Source organism: Puma concolor, chromosome A3, assembly GCF_028749965.1.
Source record: "Puma concolor isolate L17-30 chromosome A3, mPumCon1.1.hap2, whole genome shotgun sequence".
In the NCBI taxonomy this organism is placed as follows: domain Eukaryota; kingdom Metazoa; phylum Chordata; class Mammalia; order Carnivora; family Felidae; genus Puma; species Puma concolor.
Genome location: NC_141669.1, coordinates 127648040 through 127665761, shown reverse-complemented (window position 1 = coordinate 127665761; position 17722 = coordinate 127648040). Strand labels below are relative to the sequence as shown.

At 40.5% G+C, this 17722-nt stretch overlaps 1 protein-coding gene across 14 annotated transcripts in view; it reads right to left on the bottom strand.

Moving 5' to 3' along the window:
* Window positions 1-16894, bottom strand: part of NCOA3 (nuclear receptor coactivator 3) — a 139873-nt gene extending 122979 nt beyond the window's left edge. For 10 of the 14 annotated variants that reach the window (XM_086702384.1, XM_086702391.1, XM_086702393.1 and 7 more), the window contains exon 1: window positions 16742-16894. The gene's annotated coding sequence lies outside the window, so the exon portion shown is untranslated. Of the gene's footprint in view, window positions 1-8218; window positions 9523-12815; window positions 13872-16741 lie in introns of those variants that run through there. The other 4 variants (XM_086702388.1, XM_086702386.1, XM_086702389.1 and 1 more) reach the window with 4 other exon arrangements.
* Between the last annotated feature and the right edge of the window lie 828 nt (window positions 16895-17722).

Here is a 17722-nt window from a genome sequence, read left to right as displayed (position 1 = left end):
AAGAGAAGAGGGGTACCTGGTTGGCTCAGTCAGTGAAGCATCCAACTCTTGATCTCAGCTCACTCAGATCATGATCTCACAGTTTGTGAAATAGAGCCCCACCTTGGGATCTGCGCTGACAGCACAGAGCCTGCTTGGGATTCTCTGTCTCCCTCTTTGTCTCTACCCCTCCCCACTATCTCTCTCTCTCTCTCTCTCTCTCTCTCTCTCTCTCTCTAAATAAACATTAAAAAAATTTTTAATTATTCACAAACAACATGATTAACTATGTACACAATCCTAAGCAAACTACATAAAAACTACTAATATATAAGTCTAGCACAGTTACAAAAAATACAAAATACAAAAGTTAGTCATATTTCTATATGCTAACAAATCACTGGAAAATTGAAATTTTTTAAATACTGTATGTACAATCACATTTTAAAATACGGGACTCAGTGATAAATTTGACAAGATCTATATGCTGCTAACTACAAAATACTAAGAGAAATTAAAGACCTAAATAAATGGAGAGATCTAGAACATGTTCATGGAACAGAAGACAACATTTTTAAGAAATCAATTCTTCCCAAATTGATCAACTGATTCAGTGCAATCACAATCAAAACACAACAGAAATTTTGCAGATGATTCTAACAACCATATGGAAATGCAAAGGGCCTAGAATAACCAAAACAAAGGGAAAGGGGAAGACAAAGTTGGAAGATTTATCCTATCTCATTTCAAGACAAGGGTTAAGACAGATAAACTGACCTGCATATATTTGATTGATTTTCAACAAAGGTGCCAAGTTAATGCAATAGCAAACGAATAATCTTTTCAACAAATGGTGCTGGGAAAGTTCAACAGCCATATATTGGGGCACCTGGGCAGCTCAGTCAGTTGAACATCCAACTTTGACTCGGGTCATGATCTCACAGTTCATGGGTTGAACCCCCGCAGCTGACAGCTCAGAGCCTAGAACCCGATTCAGATTCTGTGTCTCCCTCTCTCTCTGCCCCTCCCCTGCTTGTGTTCGGTCTCTCTCTCTCTCTCTCTTAAAAATAAACATTAAAAAAAAAATTAAAAAAAAAAAAATGAATCTCAACTCTTATCTCACCATATACAAAAATTAACTCAAATGGTCATAGACCCAAATTCAAGGGCTAAAACCATAAAACTTCTAGGGAGCACCTAGGTGGCTCAGTGGGTTAAGCATCCACATCCAAGTCTTGGTTTTGGTTCAGGCCATGATCTCACAACTTGCAGGTTGGAACCCGAGTCAGGAGCCTGCTTGGGATTCTGTCTCCCTTTCTCTCTGCCTCTACCCCACTCACACTCTCTATGTCTCTCTTTCAAAAATAAACAAACAATTAGGGAAGCCTGGGTGGCTCAGTTGGGTGAGCTTCCAACTTCAGCTCAGGTCATGATCTCACAGTTCATGGGTTCGAGCCCCACGTTGGACTGTGTGCTGACAGCTCACAGCCTGAAGCCTGCCCCAGATTCTGTCTCTCTGCCCCTCCCCCACTGTGTATTTGTCTCTCAAAAATAAATAAATATTTTAAAAAATAAAATAAACAAACATTTTAAAAAATCTTTAAGGGGTGCCTGAGTAGCTCAGTCGGTTAAGCATCCAACTTCAGCTCAGGTCATGATCTCATGGTTTGTCGGTTCGAGCCCTGGACTCTATGCTGACAGCTGAGACCCTGGAGCCTGCTTCAGATTCTGTGTCTCCCTCTCTCTCTCTGCCCCTCCCCCACTCGCACTCTGTGTCTCTCATCTCTCTTTCTCTCTCTCTCAAAAATAAACATTTTAAACAAAATTTTTAATCTTTAAAACTTCTAGAAAGCGTATGAAAAAAATATGAATGACCTTCGGCTGGGCTAGGATTTCTTAAAAGCAACAGAGAGGTATCGACTGTAAAAGAAAACACATTAAAAAAAAAAAAAAAATCAGTAAGTTGAATTCCAATAACATTAAAAACTTTTGCTCTTCCAAAAACAGTTACGAAAATGAAACAGCAGACCAGTCTCAAGTTAAACATTTCTAAAACATATATCCAAAAAAGATCTGTATCTAAAGAACTCTTACACCTCCGTATGATAACTCAACTTAAAAATGGGCAAAAAATATGAACAGATACTTCACCTAAATAAGTACATGAAAATATGCTCAACATCATGAGTCATTAAGGAAACTCACATTGAAGCCACAATGAGATACCACTAATATACCCACTAGAATGGCTAACATTAAAAAGACTGACCATCGGGCTCTGGGCTGATGGCTCAGAGCCTGGAGCCTGTTTCCGATTCTGTGTCTCCCTCTCTCTCTGCCCCTCCCCCGTTCATGCTCTGTCTCTCTCTGTCCCAAAAAAATAAATAAACATTAAAAAAAAAAAAATTTTTTTTTTTTAAATAAAAAAAAAAAAAAAAAAAAAAAAAAAAAGACTGACCATATTGGGGTACCTGGCTGGCTCAGTAGGTACAGCAGGAGACTCCTGATCTCGGGGTTGTGACTTGGAGTCCCATGTTGGGTGTAGAGATTACTTAAAAATAAAAATTACAAAATCAGGGGCGCTTGGGTGGTTCAGTTAGTTGAGCACCCGGCTCTTGATTTTGGCTTGGGTCATGATCCCAAGGTTGTGAGGTCGGGCTCAGTGCTGAGCGTGGAGCCTGCCTGGGATTCTCTCTCTCTCCCTTTGCCCCTCTTCCCCACTCATGTGTGCTCTCTGTCTCTCTAAAATAAATACAACGAGGGGCGCCTGGGTGGCTCAGTCGGTTAAGCGCCCGACTTCAGCTCAGGTCATGATCTCAGTTCGTGAGTTAGAGCCCCACGTCAGGATCTGTGCTGACAGCTTAGAGCCTGGAGCCTGTTTCAGATTCTGTGTCTCCCTCTCTCTCTGCCCCTTCCCTGCTCATGCTGTGTCTCTCTGTGTCTCAAAAATAAATAAACATTAAAAAAAATTTTTTTAATAAAATAAATACAACGAAAAAAATTTTAATAAAATTTAAATTTTTTTTAAAGCTTAAAAAATAAAAAGACTGACCATACCAAGTGTTGATGAGACTGTAGAATAACCAAAACTATCATACGCTGCTAGAAGAAATGTAAGATGGTACAACTGCTTTGAGAAACAAGTGGCAGTTTCTTAAAATTTTGAAGCATTGGGATGCATGGGTGGCTCAGTCAGTTAAGTGTCCGACTTCAGTTCAGGTCATGATCTCATGGTTCGTGAGTTTGAGCCCCAAATCAGGCTCTCTGATGTTAGCACAGAGCCTGCTTCAGATCCTATCACCCCTCTCTCTTTGACTCTGTCAAAAATAAATTTTACAAAAACATTTTTTTTTAAAGTTTAAAGGTTAAAAATACACTTAGTATATAACTCAGCCATTCCATTCCTATATATTTACAAGAGAAATAAAAGCCTATATATGTCCTCACAAATCCTTGCAAACAAAATGTCATAGAAGCTCTACTTTTAATAACCAAAAACTGAACATAACCCAAATGTTCACCAACAGATGAATAAATAAACTGAGATACACCTAATGCAAGGCAATAGTACTAAGCAATAAAAAATAGAACGACTGATAATATGAGGGCTAGCTGGCTGACTCAGTCGGTAGAGCATAAAACTCTTGATCTCGGGGCTCTAAATTTGAGCCCCACGTTGGGTGTAGAGACCACTTAAAAATAAAACCTTTAAAAAATATACTGATACATGTAACAACATGCACGAATCTCAAAATAACTATACAGTACTAAGTGAAAGAAACCAGTTCCCCTTGAAAAAAAGTACATGGTACTTTTGACTTTCCGCTCAGATGCGGCAAAGGTGCAACTGTTTTCTGTCATCCCAAACCCAGGTTCATCAGCCACCTCCATCATGTCGCCTAAGTTCAACCCTAATGAGATCAAATTCATATAGCTGAGGTGTACCAGTGAGGAAGTCAGTGCCTCGTCTGAACGGAGATCAAGATCAGTCCTCTGGACCCATCTCCCAAAAAAGGTTGGTAATGACACCACAAAAACAAATGGTGACTGGAAAGGTATGAGGATTAGGTGAAACTGACCATTCAGGCCCAGAATGAAATGGTACCTTCCGCCTCTTCCCTGACTATCAAACCCCTCAAGGAATTGCCAAGAGACAGAAAAAAGTAGAAAAACAGTGAGTGGCCTATTCCCTGTTAAGCACAGCAGGAATCACTTTTGATGAGACTATCAACACTGCCTGACAGATGAGGCACAGATCTTTAGCCACAGAAACTCCCTAGAACCATTAAAGAGATCCTGGGGACTAACCCAGTCTATGGGCTGCAATGTTAATGGCCACCACCCTCATGGCATCATAGATGACATCAATAGTGGAGCAGTGGAATGCCCAGCTAGTTAAGAACTACAAAGGAAGGGGCGTCCAGGTGGCTCAGTCAGTTGGGCGTCTGACTGTTGATTTCGGCTCAGGTCACAATCTCATAGTTCCTGGGATGGAGCCCCGAGTGCCGTCAGCACAGAGCCTGCTTGGAATTCTCTCCCTCCGTCCCTCTCTGCACCTTACCCACTTACAGGCATGCGCTCTTTCTCTCTCTCTCAAAATAAATAAATAAACTTAAAAAAAAAAAAACTACAAAGGGAAATATTTCAGTAAAGGATCATCTGACAACGAAAGGGGGAAAAAAAGTACACAGCAAAGAATTCCATTTATATAAATTCCCAAAAAGGTAAACTAATCTTCAGTGACTTAAGGCTGATCAGCAATCACCTGAAGATGGGAAGGGATAGATTATAAAGAGATACAGGGATATGTCCACTAGAGCTAACAGATATTTCCATTACTGTAACTGTGGTGACAGATTCACAGGTTGACCTCTAGGTCAAAACTCAAATTATACACTTTAAACATATGTAATTATCTGAATGTCAATTATACCTCAATAAAGGTAAAAAAAGAAAAAAAAGTAACCTATAGTGACAGAAGGCCAAACAATGGTTCACTGAATACTCCAAAACCTAGAAAAGGACTAAATACAAATGGACAAGATACTACTTTCTAGGGTGATGGAAATGTTCTGTACCTTGATTGTGGTTGGTAGTAACACAACAGTTTACATGTGTCAAAACAAACAACACGCTTAAAATGGTTCAATTTTAGTGTAAGTAAATTATACCCCAAAATAGATTTCTACAAATTAAAAAAAAAAAAAAAAAAAAAAAAAACATACCCAGAGGCGCCTGGGTAGCTCAGTCGGTTAAATGTCAGATTTAGGCTCAGGTCATGAATTCATAATCTGTGAATTCGAGCCCCATGTCAGGCTCTGTGCTGACAGCTCAGAGCCTGGAGCCTGCTTCGGATTCTGTGTGTGTGTGTGTCTCTCTCTGCTCCTTCCCTGCTCCCGCTCACACTCTGTCTCTCTCTCTCTCTGTCTCTTTCTCAACAATAAACACTAAAAAATTTTAACAAAAAAACAGAGTTACCTGAGTGGCTCAGTCAGTTAAGCGTCTGACTTCGGCTCAGGTCACAATCTCACAGTTCACAAGTTTGACCCCCGCGTCAGGCTCTGTGCTGACAGCTCAGAGCCTAGAGCCTGCTTCGCATTCTGGGTCTCCCTCTCTCTCTGCTTCTCCCCTGCTCACACTCTCTGTCTCTTTCTCTCTCTCAAAAATAAATAAACATTAAAAAAAATTTTTTTTAATTTATAAAAACTTGTAACACACACCCACAAATGTTAAATAGGTACATTTACATTTCAAACATCTTTAAACACATTAAACAGAATATATAGTTACAACATATTGTAGTTTACCACCTCATTAAACTATGCTAACGGTTTGATATCCTGACATTTTTCTATTTTACATTTTTTTAATTTTTACATTTGATTTTTGTTATAAAAGAAAAGGAAAGCATAAAAGCATTAAAAGAAACACACGAGATAGGGAAAACAAGCACTTCCATACAGCACTTGCTACAACCTCTACAACAGGAAGCCACTTGCAATACCTGTAAAACTTAAAGTCATACCCTTTAATACTCTAGCATTCTACTGCCAGAAATTTTTATATGCTTTACAACAAAACATGGACAAAGAAATACGTATGAGGATATTCACTTACAGCTATTCATAATAATATAAAACTGGATAAATTATGATATATCCACTACACAGCGGAATGCTGTGTAACCATTAGAAACAACTTAGTAGTTATAAATACAGACCTGAAACCTCTCCCCAAGATCATTTAAAAAATATACACAATCCAGAAGAGGGCTCCTGAGTGCCAATTACAGAAGTGTGTTTGTTTTATGAAAATTTATAGGCCTGTACTTATGCATTTTCCTGAATGTATGCTACACTTTATTATACTTTACCCAAAAATGTAGGAGAAATTCACTGAACTTAAAAGCTTTTAAGCATATGCATTTATGTATGTATCTAGAGTTAACAAGGACTCTACAGTTAACAAGAACTCTGAGCAGGGGATAGGGAGGTGGCTGGGAAATGCCTGAGGAAGGATGCCTTACTTTGCACTGTATACATACCCTCTGGTCCCTTTTGAATTTGTCCCATGTGCATCTGTTACATATATCAAAAAATATTTTTGAACTGACACCATTTACAACTATATCTCTGTATGAGTTGGGATTTTCATAATACAGAAATAAACTAGAAGCAGAGGTGGATTTAGATCCATAATAGTTGTTAAGAACCCAATTTCAAATTTTGTATTCATCACAGCAATTTCATTTTCACTGCCTTTACAACCAGCAAACAGTTTAAATTTCAACTTAGGAAATAAGTTTTAATAAAATCGCATTTTCTATTTCGAATAGGGTTTTGAATAAGACTTCAGTGGAAGGGAAAAAAAGAGCTCTGCAGTACAAAAGACAGTTAAATGAGATAATGGACATTAAACACCCAAAACTGTCCAGGCATATTAGCTTGGATAAATGCTAGCTTTTAGCTTTTATACCTAAGAATATGAATCAGAACACAGGAGAGATAATTTTTAGTAGGGTAAGACCAGGGAAGGCAGAACAAGAGAAACTTAATAGCAGCTAAAGTATAAGACACACAAAAATAAGATGATACTGGAAATGTAGATTATGAAAGGCTTTGGGAACTCCATGGGAAGGAGTTTAGTTTCATAATCTTAGACAATGAACAATAGATTTCATGCCTTCAAGCAGTCAAGCGACTTGGGATGGGATAAGTTTTTAAAAGATAAATAAGAGGGGAAACCTGGCTGGTTCAGTTGGTTGAGCATGCGACTCGATCTCAGGCTCATGAGTTCAAGCCCCATGTTGTATGCGGAGCCTACTTTTAATTAAATACATACATACATACATACATACATACATACACACACAGACAGACAGATAGATAAATGCCAAAAAGAAAGATAAATAAGAAGTGCACCTGGCTGACTCAGTCAGTGCAGCATGTGACTCTAGATCTCAGGGTCATGAGTTAGAACCCCACATTGGGAGTAGAGATTACTTTAAAAAAAAAAAAAAGATGGGGGGTCTCAGTTCCTGGGTTTGAGCCCCACATCAGGCTCTGTGCTGACAGCTCAGAGCCTGGGGCCTGCTTCAGATTCTGTATCTTTCTCTCTCTGCCCCTCCCCTGCTCACACTGTTTCTCTCTCTCTCTCTCAAAAATAAATAAATACACACACACACACACACAAAATGGAGAGACATCCATAACTATCTGCACAGACTATCCTCTAATAGCAGTTGCCTTTGGGAAGGAGAGTAGCTACAAAAACCAAAGACCTGGGGGACCATGATCCTTACTTGATTTCAAGATATGTGTATACACACACACACACACACATCTTTTTGTAATGTTTAAACTCTACCATGTTTATGCCCTTTTAGTTTAAAATAATGTATATATATATGTATATATATACACACAATTTTTTTATTGTACTAAGCACTACATATTAAAAGATGTGGGAAAGAGAGATCAGAAACAGCAATTAATTCCGTTTAGATCTACTCCATCTCCTCCAAGAAGTTTTCCCTAACAATTCTAGTTGAAAATGACCTTTTCTTCCTCTGAACTTCTGAACCACTTATTTATGTTGTTGCAACTATGTTTTTTCAGTTATACTTATTTCTCAACTAGATTATAAGCTCCTAGATCACAAAGGGATTTTAATGCCTACAATGCTTAGCATAATTCTTTGAAGAACCATGGTACTGAATAAAAACATTTGAACAACTCACAGAAGGACGGTCCAGTCTTAGGACATCTGGGAAGTATGAATCCTAAGGCCCGGACAGGATTAATCTGGGACAACTCTGTAAGGAAGACATAGGTCCTTAGGACTAAGACTCTAATTTTATCTCAATTTCCAGATAGAAAAGCTGACCTGAGAGTTAGAACTTTAGAAACTTTCATATCCAAATGCCAAGCATTGGGGGAGGGGACACCTAAAATGAATATAATCGAAAAAATAATAGATGACTTTAGAAGCTTATTTAAAAAAAAAAATGATGCCCACTTCAAAAATAGACCATCTGATTGAATCTTCCCTACCAATCAATAAATGCAGACTCCTATGCATGTGAAGAGATAATTAAGATTCATATCAGAAAATAAGAACTGTATTTTCAGTTGTGGTGGTCTGGGAAATTTACTTAAATGAGACAGGATCTGAACTAGACCTTAATGACTAGGTTAGACAGCAAGGGAGAAGAGTCAGAAAGCAGCAGCGGCAGCGTGACTCAAGAGGCAACAAAAATGGGAAAGATTGATTTTAAAAAGACGATGATTAAAAACTGAATATTAGGTTAAGGAATTTCGATTGTACTCTGCAAATTTTTAAGCAAAAAATGTAATCAAAATGATGTTTAAGAAGTACAGAGAGGACTTAGGGAAAGAATAGGGACTACTTTGAAAACTATTACAAATATCTAGAAATAAAGGGCCTGAACTAGAGTTTTAGAAATTGTAATGAAAATATATTTAAGAGAAATGTATCAACAGGATTCTGCAAAAACAAAACCAGTTTACTCAAATCCACTAACATTTGAGTATTTAAATGACCAAGTCTTAAAATGCCTTACCTCTGAGCTCTTGCTAATGATTTCTCACCAACAGAAACTGTTGTCTCCATATTAAAATCTCACTCATTCTTCAAAGTCTTGCATTCTCATCACCTGGTCAGAAGTAGTCCTTTCCTCCTCTGAACTTCTTCTTGATCTTCATAAGCAAAATAAATTGCCTCATACTGAAGTGATGTGAATACCTGATTGATTGTGTGCACTTGGAGGTCAAAACCTTATTAACTCTCACAGCGCCTTCAACACTACAAGCTTAATAAACACTGGTTAAGTATGTGTGTATGGGGGAGTGGGCAACCGCCAAACAGTAGCAAATTAAAGATGATTAAAGCTTGGGGCCTCATAGCTAAGAGAATGCTGAATGCTGGTATGAAAAGTCAGTTTAAAAAGTAACATGTGGGAGGCGTGCCTGGGTGGCTCAGTCAGTTAAGCATCTCTTGATTTTGGCTCAGGGCTCAGGTCATGATCTCCCCCTCCCCCCACCCCAATCTCTGAGGATTCTCTCTTCCTCTCTCTGCCCCTCCCCCACTCGTGCACGCACTCACACTCTCCCTCAAAATTAATAAAACTTAAAAAAAGAATTAACATGTGGGAGGTATTTCATACTTTAAACAAAGAAACAGAGAAGTGGAGTTCATTGGACAAGTTCACAATTCCAGGTTCACCTAACTTGGTTTCCCTACACCTAAGGTTTCTACCATATTCTAGAACTGTATTTTCAGTTGTGGTGGTCTGGGAAATTTACTTAAATGAGACTAGATGTGGCTGTGCGCTTTGAAAGTAGCTTCCTGAACTCACTGTATTGATGCCTGGTGAGATTATTCTTAAATCTTAATACAGTGATAGTCCTGTCTTACTATATGAAGAATATACAACTGGCACTCCAACGGATGCAACGTATGTGTGGAGTTATTTTCCTCACTGGCGAAGTTAGATTTTCCTGGATGCAGCCAAGGACTTGCTCTGACAGCAATGGGGCCAACGGTGTTCACTGGGATGAAAGTCTTATAAAAACACAACCACCACCAGACAGGTAAAAGAGGAAAAGAGATGAGCTTGGATGGAGCAGAGGGTGTTTAGACTAAAGACACAATTTGGTGAAAAGAATACTGGGTAATCCTTAAAACATTTTCAAATAAAGTTGCCAAATTTCAATCTGGAAACAAAATCAAGCTGATATAGCTACTCTACAGAGTGACTTAAATTCAATAATCCATTCCACTGATGACAGCTTTACTGAGAGTAAAGAAAAATATGACTTCATTTTCTTACAAGAGAAGGAGGGGGTTGAAAATTCTCTCCCCCTCCCCCTTCCCCAGACACATATGTGCCAGCACACACTTTGCAGCTTGTAGCACCTACTATGAAGTCAGGAGCTCAAAAATCATCCTATCTCCCAACTCATGAGTCAGCACTGAAAGGTTACCATTATCTGATATAAAGAGCTTAACCCATTTAATGTTTGACCAACAAAATTTAAATATAAGACCATTCTACATATCTATACAATGCTTTAAGTTTATAGAATTCTCCAATATAATGAACTTTGGAGATCACATATTCTACCCCCTTTGTTTTATAAATTTTAAGGAATGTCTTGAGATTGATTTGCATGAAGCTTACAATACTAGCTTGCAAATTATTCTCAACTCTTCTTCACAAGTATCATTTTCAAAGTAACAGGCCAACAAATGATACTGATTAGGTAACAAAAGGGGGGGAATATCCAAAAGTTTTCGTGTGTAGATTTTTTTCAGGTTTATTTATTTTTTAGTCATCTCCACACCCAACGTGGGCCTCGAACTCATGAACTGGAGATCAAGCATGCTCTTCCCACTGAATCAGCCAGATTCCCCGAGATTTTTTTTTTTTTTTATTAAAGTTGTTTTAAAACTGAGTGTATGATCATGCTGCCCTTTCCACCAGTAACAATTAACTCTCATGTATAAAAATGTCAGTTTAGGCCATTTAGATTATGATAAACAAACATTTCCTCTCAAAGTAAAAATAATTTGGTTTTAGATTTCACTTAAACAGAAAAGCAAAGAGTATTTACTCTCAAAGTCTCCCCCACCCCCCTCTTTTTGTCGTTGTTAAAACTCTTTCTTCCCCTCCCCACGCTTTCTCCTCTTTTGTACTCAAGTTCTCAAATGCGTAAGCTGGAGGCACAATACCACAATACAACTGCAGGCTTCCTGCCTACTGGCCAGTCATTATTCTTGACGCGAGAACTTTCAAAACACTGCTTGGGTTGCTTTGAAATTCCCTCTTTCAGATTTTCCCTCTTTCATGGAACATCTATTTAAAAGAATGACTTCAAAAATGTCTTGCTGCACCCAATCAACACTGTCTAAGCAAACTAAAAACGCTAGCCTTAGATATGAAGGTGGGATATAAACACCTGAAGTTCCTCAAACACCAATCTGAAAATACAAGACAGGAAAAAAAAAAAAAGTGTATTTCTGGCCAAGCATACTACGAATTTTTCTCATATGTGTACTAATCCTGTTTCTGAAAAATTCCACATTTATAACTACAATACTACCATCACTTTTTTTTTTTAAACCATATAGATCTCTGTCACCAACTACACTGGGATCAGTGGAAAAGGGCTACCTTAATTATTACCAAAAAAGTAAAGTTCACAAGAGTGAAGTATATTCATTTATTTTAAAAAGTTATCAAGGGAAGAAAAAATTACCAGCAGCAGTCACCTGGAAACATGGGGAATTTCCCATTTCCTCTGACCACACTTTAATGGTGGCAGCAGTACCTATAAATGTATTTGGTTGTTGAAATAAACCAATGGAGCTACTCTAGACACAGACCTAGATGTGGGAGCATGGGGGGGGGGGGGCGGGGGGGGGCGGGGGGGATAAAGTATATGCCCCGTTCAACATGAGTTATTTCCTTTTTAAAGGCAAAAGCATTAAAATTAAACCTTGGACACGTTGGTTCACGAGTAACAACTTCTCAAATTGTTACAATACATAAAAATTTTTCTAACACCTCTAACAAAAACAAAAAGACTAATTTATTTCAAACAATATTCAAAAAAGTTCAATCCCAGTACAACAAAATAATTTAGCTAGTCCCCTGGAGTTTGTTATAATGGGATTTAACCTGTGCACTCAACATTCAATTAACCATGAGGCTTATCCTAATTGAGGATTATGCTGAGTTCTGCAGTCTTTTCCCATCTATCCATCTACTACTCCCACTCAGCTGCTATAGCTACCAAAAGCAAAGCCCCAGGGAGCAGCAGATTATCCATTACTATGTGGTACCCATGCCAATATTCCCTTTTCATCCTTACATGGATGATAAAGAGTTAAATTTAGTAATCTAATCAGCCTAGTTTCCAAAAACTGAAACTTCAGAACCCTCTTAACCTCTAATCAAAGAAATTAAACATTTCAGAAGAATACCTTCATAGGTGGACAGCATACAAAAAAAATTTTTTTACACTCCAAAAAAAAAAAAAAAAAAAAAGTCATTCTTTCCCCAAACATATCGGTAAAAAATATCAATGGAAAAGAAAAAATAGGACACAGACATTCATAATGAAAAACAGGAAAAAATACTAACAGAAAAGACTAGTATATTTGCTCTTAAAATATTCTTTGAAATAGGTAAAGCCCATTTGCCAGATAGGTCAGACTTCTTTCCTTTGCCTCTAGGCCACAAAATTTATTACAGTTAAATAAACCTTTATTACTGCCCCCCCTGTAAATTGACCTAGGCCAGCAGAACCTACCAAACTGAGTTAATGCTGACAAAGTTGGGAACTGGCAGTATGTAGTCTAAGAAGATTATCCAGTTTGTGGATAAATCAGCCTCCTAGACAGTGCAGGTCTTCCTTTCAACTGCTGCTGTGTATCTTCTGGCCATTTTCCTGTTCATTTAACTCCCCACCAGAAGGTAGGAAAGAGAACGGCGATTAAATTCAAGTCAATTCCGTCATTTGTTAGGAGTGGAAATAAGGTTAGACTCTGGATAAACTGCACCCTTAAACCCAAAATAATCTCCCAGAAACTCTATCAGAAAACCAATGGGCTAAATGAATTTACGCAGCAAACACTAACAAAAAGAAGGAATAAGCCTCATTACAATACAGCCCCTCCTCCACTTTTACTGAGAAATGTTCATTTTGTGATCCCCTCCCCCACCCCCAAAAAGCACTCAATAAAATGGAAGAAAATGCCTACATTTTACTGCAGCATTCAATCTCCATACTATCCCTGTGGATCTAAACTAACATGCAGTTACCTATTTCTTTAATCTGTTGAACTATGAGAAAGAAGAAAAGTTAAGATACATTTCTAATACTAATTTTCTGCTCCCAGAGCTTTAAACACTCGATAATGAAAAAACAAAAACAGAACATTTTACGCTACAGGGTATATAATAAGTTCAAACCAAACTGGTTTAACCTATGAGAAACTACATGAGAAACTCTTCAACATGATCAACAACTCCTTCTAGTCCTAGGTAACATTAAAGTAACAACTGCATTAAATTGTGGTCCCTTTCCATTGTAGACAAACAGCCACTGGAGGCTCTACTCATTCTAAACTTACAAAAATCAAGTTTTTGAAAGTAGTCTACATCCTCAGGCCATGGCTTGAAATTATATATTCTAAAAAACTGAAAAAGAAACCCTAAAGCCATTTATTTTAACACCAATTTGGGTTTATATCTTACCTTATTGTCTGAATTATTTTTAAATTATTTGTTTAAAGACTTCTCAAAAAACATACTTGTCTTTAAAAGATTCTAGAATCAGTTAATACACAAAAGAATTAAAAAAAAAAAAAAAAACCCTCATCTTTAATATGTCCCTGAAGTTTATGTCAAAACACCAGTCAATGGGGCGCCTGGGTGGCGCAGTCGGTTGAGCGTCCGACTTCAGCCAGGTCATGATCTCGCGGTCCGTGGGTTCGAGCCCCGCGTCGGGCTCTGGGCTGATGGCTCAGAGCCTGGAGCCTGTTTCCGATTCTGTGTCTCCCTCTCTCTCTGCCCCTCCCCCGTTCATGCTCTGTCTCTCTCTGTCCCAGAAATGAATAAACGTTGAAAAAAAAAAAAAATTTTAAAAAAACACCAGTCAAGAAGGCTTTAGTAAGTAACCATTTCAAAAACTATTCATTTCGCATCTCCCAGAAAAAGGATCCAGGGTCCTGCGGTACACTCCTTACTGAATGAATTCTAATTTGTTTGTCTAAGGAGTGAGGGGCAATTTAGAGAAATAATTCTTATACAGGGATTAAGAATATATCCCTGATATAAAAAATAACTCTTATGGGGGGGAGGGGGGAGGGGATGCACAGTTTACTCAATGTCAAAATATAGTGAAATTATTTAATGCAATCCCTAACCGTCTAAACTCTAGTATTACTGAATTTCTTTAATGAACTGTAGTGTTGGTAAATTTAAAACCAGCATTCTAGAACTTACAAAAATAGAAATCCTGTTAATTATGCTGGGGTTGTGTTTGCATTCTCGAAGTCTCTGTAGGTAAGGAATATTTTATGGTAGAAATATTTCCTGCAACCGCTCTAGAAACATCATAGCAACCCACTTATTCTACAGTCATGTTCAAAATGTAGTTCTATAAACTAGAAGCTGGCATATGCCTCTTTTTTAATGCTGATTGGACAATTAAGTCACTTCTATCAATATATAAAATACCACTGTAATTTAGGATCACAGGCAACCTAGATTACTGCTCATTTAAATGCAGAACCTGAAGCAACCTCCAGTGACAGGAGCTATAGTGTTCAATATCATTTTACATGTTACAAACAGAGGCTTCATCTTACATACAAACAATGCACCCTGGCAGCCGTTCTTCATCCTCAAGCCCCACAGATTGTTACTTCTTTAAGGGTGTCAGTGCATAAGGCAACATCAGAGGTAAGTTCAGAAGCTTTTTCTAACAGCTATCAACATTTGTTCAAGACAGTGAAAAGAAAACAATATTCCCGCCACATTCTCCCTTTCTTCTGTTCATCTCATCTTCCTGCCTTTGGTACCCAGCAAGGGTTATGTTTCAAATAAAAATCTTAAAATAAGTCTTCCAAAGACCAAGGATACTCCAGAAACCGGCAACAGCCACTGCCTCCGAGGAGCCGGAATTGGAGGGTTCACAGGAGAGACTCATTTTTCAACGCTTGTGTACCTTTTTCCAGTTGGGTATCGTATCTGGTATAACCTATTCTAAACAGAGCAGTAATTCAAATTTTTCTCAAGAACAAATATTTCACGAACTTCCAGATTTCCATTTCACGTTTCAGTGTATGCGGCATTCACAAGACCCACGTTTGGGGTTTGGTTTGGTTTGTTTTGTTTTTTCCATCATCCTCTCTGCAACCTGCTGCAACAAATATACTGAAGCTTTCTTGCAGCCAGGAGCCAGTTAGGTGGGTCCGAGGCTGGGCATTTAAATCAGGAGATCCAGCAATCTCACTCAACACCGCTCCCACTCGCTCATCGCATTCAACTCCATTTAAAAAACCACTGCAGCAAGACAGCTGGTACTCGCCTTCCGGTTTCTTTACGGTACAGGCTTAATAACAAAAACAGGTTGGCTTTGAAGCGCTGCTCAAAAACTGCAAAAAAGGAAGTCTTCGCATTCGAGACGGGCGGGGGGCTGGGGGGGGTGAGTTTCGACTTCGGGACAATTTCATGCCTTTCGTGTCATTCCATTTTGGAATCCCAAACTCCTCCTGTTTTATGAGATTTTGAGACGATGCTTTCTCGCTCTCACCACTGCTCTTTTGGTTAACTTTTCCACCCCGAGTGCCCTCAAACTGGGAGCAACTAAGCCTCCCAACGACTCATGGATCATCCTTTTTTTTTTTTTTTTTTTTTTTTTTTTTAAAGGCATGTGCAAGACAATTTAAATCATTACAAACTCCATCAACGTACGTAAGATTCGAGATGGGGACCGGGGGGGGGGGGGGGGAGAAAAAACAGTCCTGACGAAGACAGCCAAACCCCAAATTTGATCTACCAACTTCCCACTTGCCATTTCCCAACCTTCACACCGGAGGTAGCAAAATGCCTTTTTACCGAGAAAACTGCGGAGAACCTCCCCGTGCCCAAAATGAAATTCCGCGGATCATTCGAGTTCAAATATTAAAAATGCCCCGGTGCGGGAGGAAACACAGCAACAAAACGCAACCCGATTCTGGGTGCGACTTGGAGGCTGGGGTGGGGGTCGTGGGGTCTGCGCCGCTGCCCCCGCCCCCTAATTCTTCCGAATAACTGCGAAGGAGCCGAGGCAGCGGGAGGCGGACGCGGGGAGCTTTCTAAAGCAGCCCCAAGGGCTGGGGAAAGACAAAACTTCAGGGACAGGAGGGGAAAAGTGGGCCCCCGCGGTCCCCCCCCCGAAACTCCTCGGGGTGACCCCTCCGCGCGGGGACCCCCTCCGACTCCCAAGCCGGCTGCCGCCCCACCTCCGCTCCCCTCCTCCGGCCGCGGGGCCGCCCCGGGCTGCGGGGAAGCGGCGCGGCCCCGACACCCCAAAACTATCTCAGCGCGCCCCCCGCTCGGCGCGCCCCTCAGCGCCGCCGCGGAGCCGCAAAGCCGCCGGCTCGCGGCAACCCGGGGACTCGCCCTCTTCACCCCCGCCTCGCACTCCACCCCCTCGCCCGCCGCCGCTCCTCCTTTATCTCCACTCACCGCCCGCCGCCATTTTCCTCGCAGCTCAGCTTTAAATCGGAAACTCGCCGCTCAGCCCGCAGCCGCCGCCACCGCCGCCGCCACCGACTCCGCCGCCGCGGCCGCCGCCGTCGCTGTGTGGAGGCTGAGGCGGCAGCGGCTGGAGCAGCGGCGCGGGGGCCTCCGGGATATGTAGTCCCGAGGCCACGCCCAGCACTACCGGTCCCAGGGGGCCTTGCGCGGCCTGGGCGCTGGGTGCCCCCGCCCGGCCGCGCTCGCGCGGCGCGAGGGCGTGGCGGTGAGGACCCCCCCAGGCCGGTGTCCCCGGCTAGCCGCCTGGGAGCCGCGGCGGGTTCCGGAGCGTTGGAGTGCAGCCTCAGCCCTGCCCTCAATCTTGTCACACTTGCCTTCGTCCAGTAATATCTAACCTTTACCTAGCGTTTATTGTATGCCAAGTACTGATCCTCAAAACAAGCATCCCTTCGAGACCACTGTTATCCTCATTGTTCAGAGGAGCAAACTGAGGCACACGGTCAGAAGCCACCGGGCTCTTCATTAGATGCTAAAGTCACCTCACCGGGCGAAAGGTTGTTGGGTGATAGTATATTCACTATATATTCAGCCCCCAAGTATCCCACGGAATAGCTCGCTTTGCAGTGGACAGATCTGGCAGACACCATCTCAACCGAGAGATCTAATCACCAAACACTATCACTTAGCTTCACCAGTAATGGATCAAACTGACATTACTTGTCTCCTGATATGATGCAATGGGGATGGCACAATGCCACCTCTGTAGTAGTATCCTTGCCAAAAAAAAACAGCCGACCTGAACCTAACTATGAAGAAACAACCAGGCAAATCCAGAATGTGGGACATGCTACAAAACACCTTGCCTGGGCTCTTAAAAAAGCACGGAAGAGGTGAAAACCAAATGGCAGTAGGTGAGCCTTGATTGGATCAAGATTTTTTTTTCTTTAATGTAAAACGGACGGCAGGAAG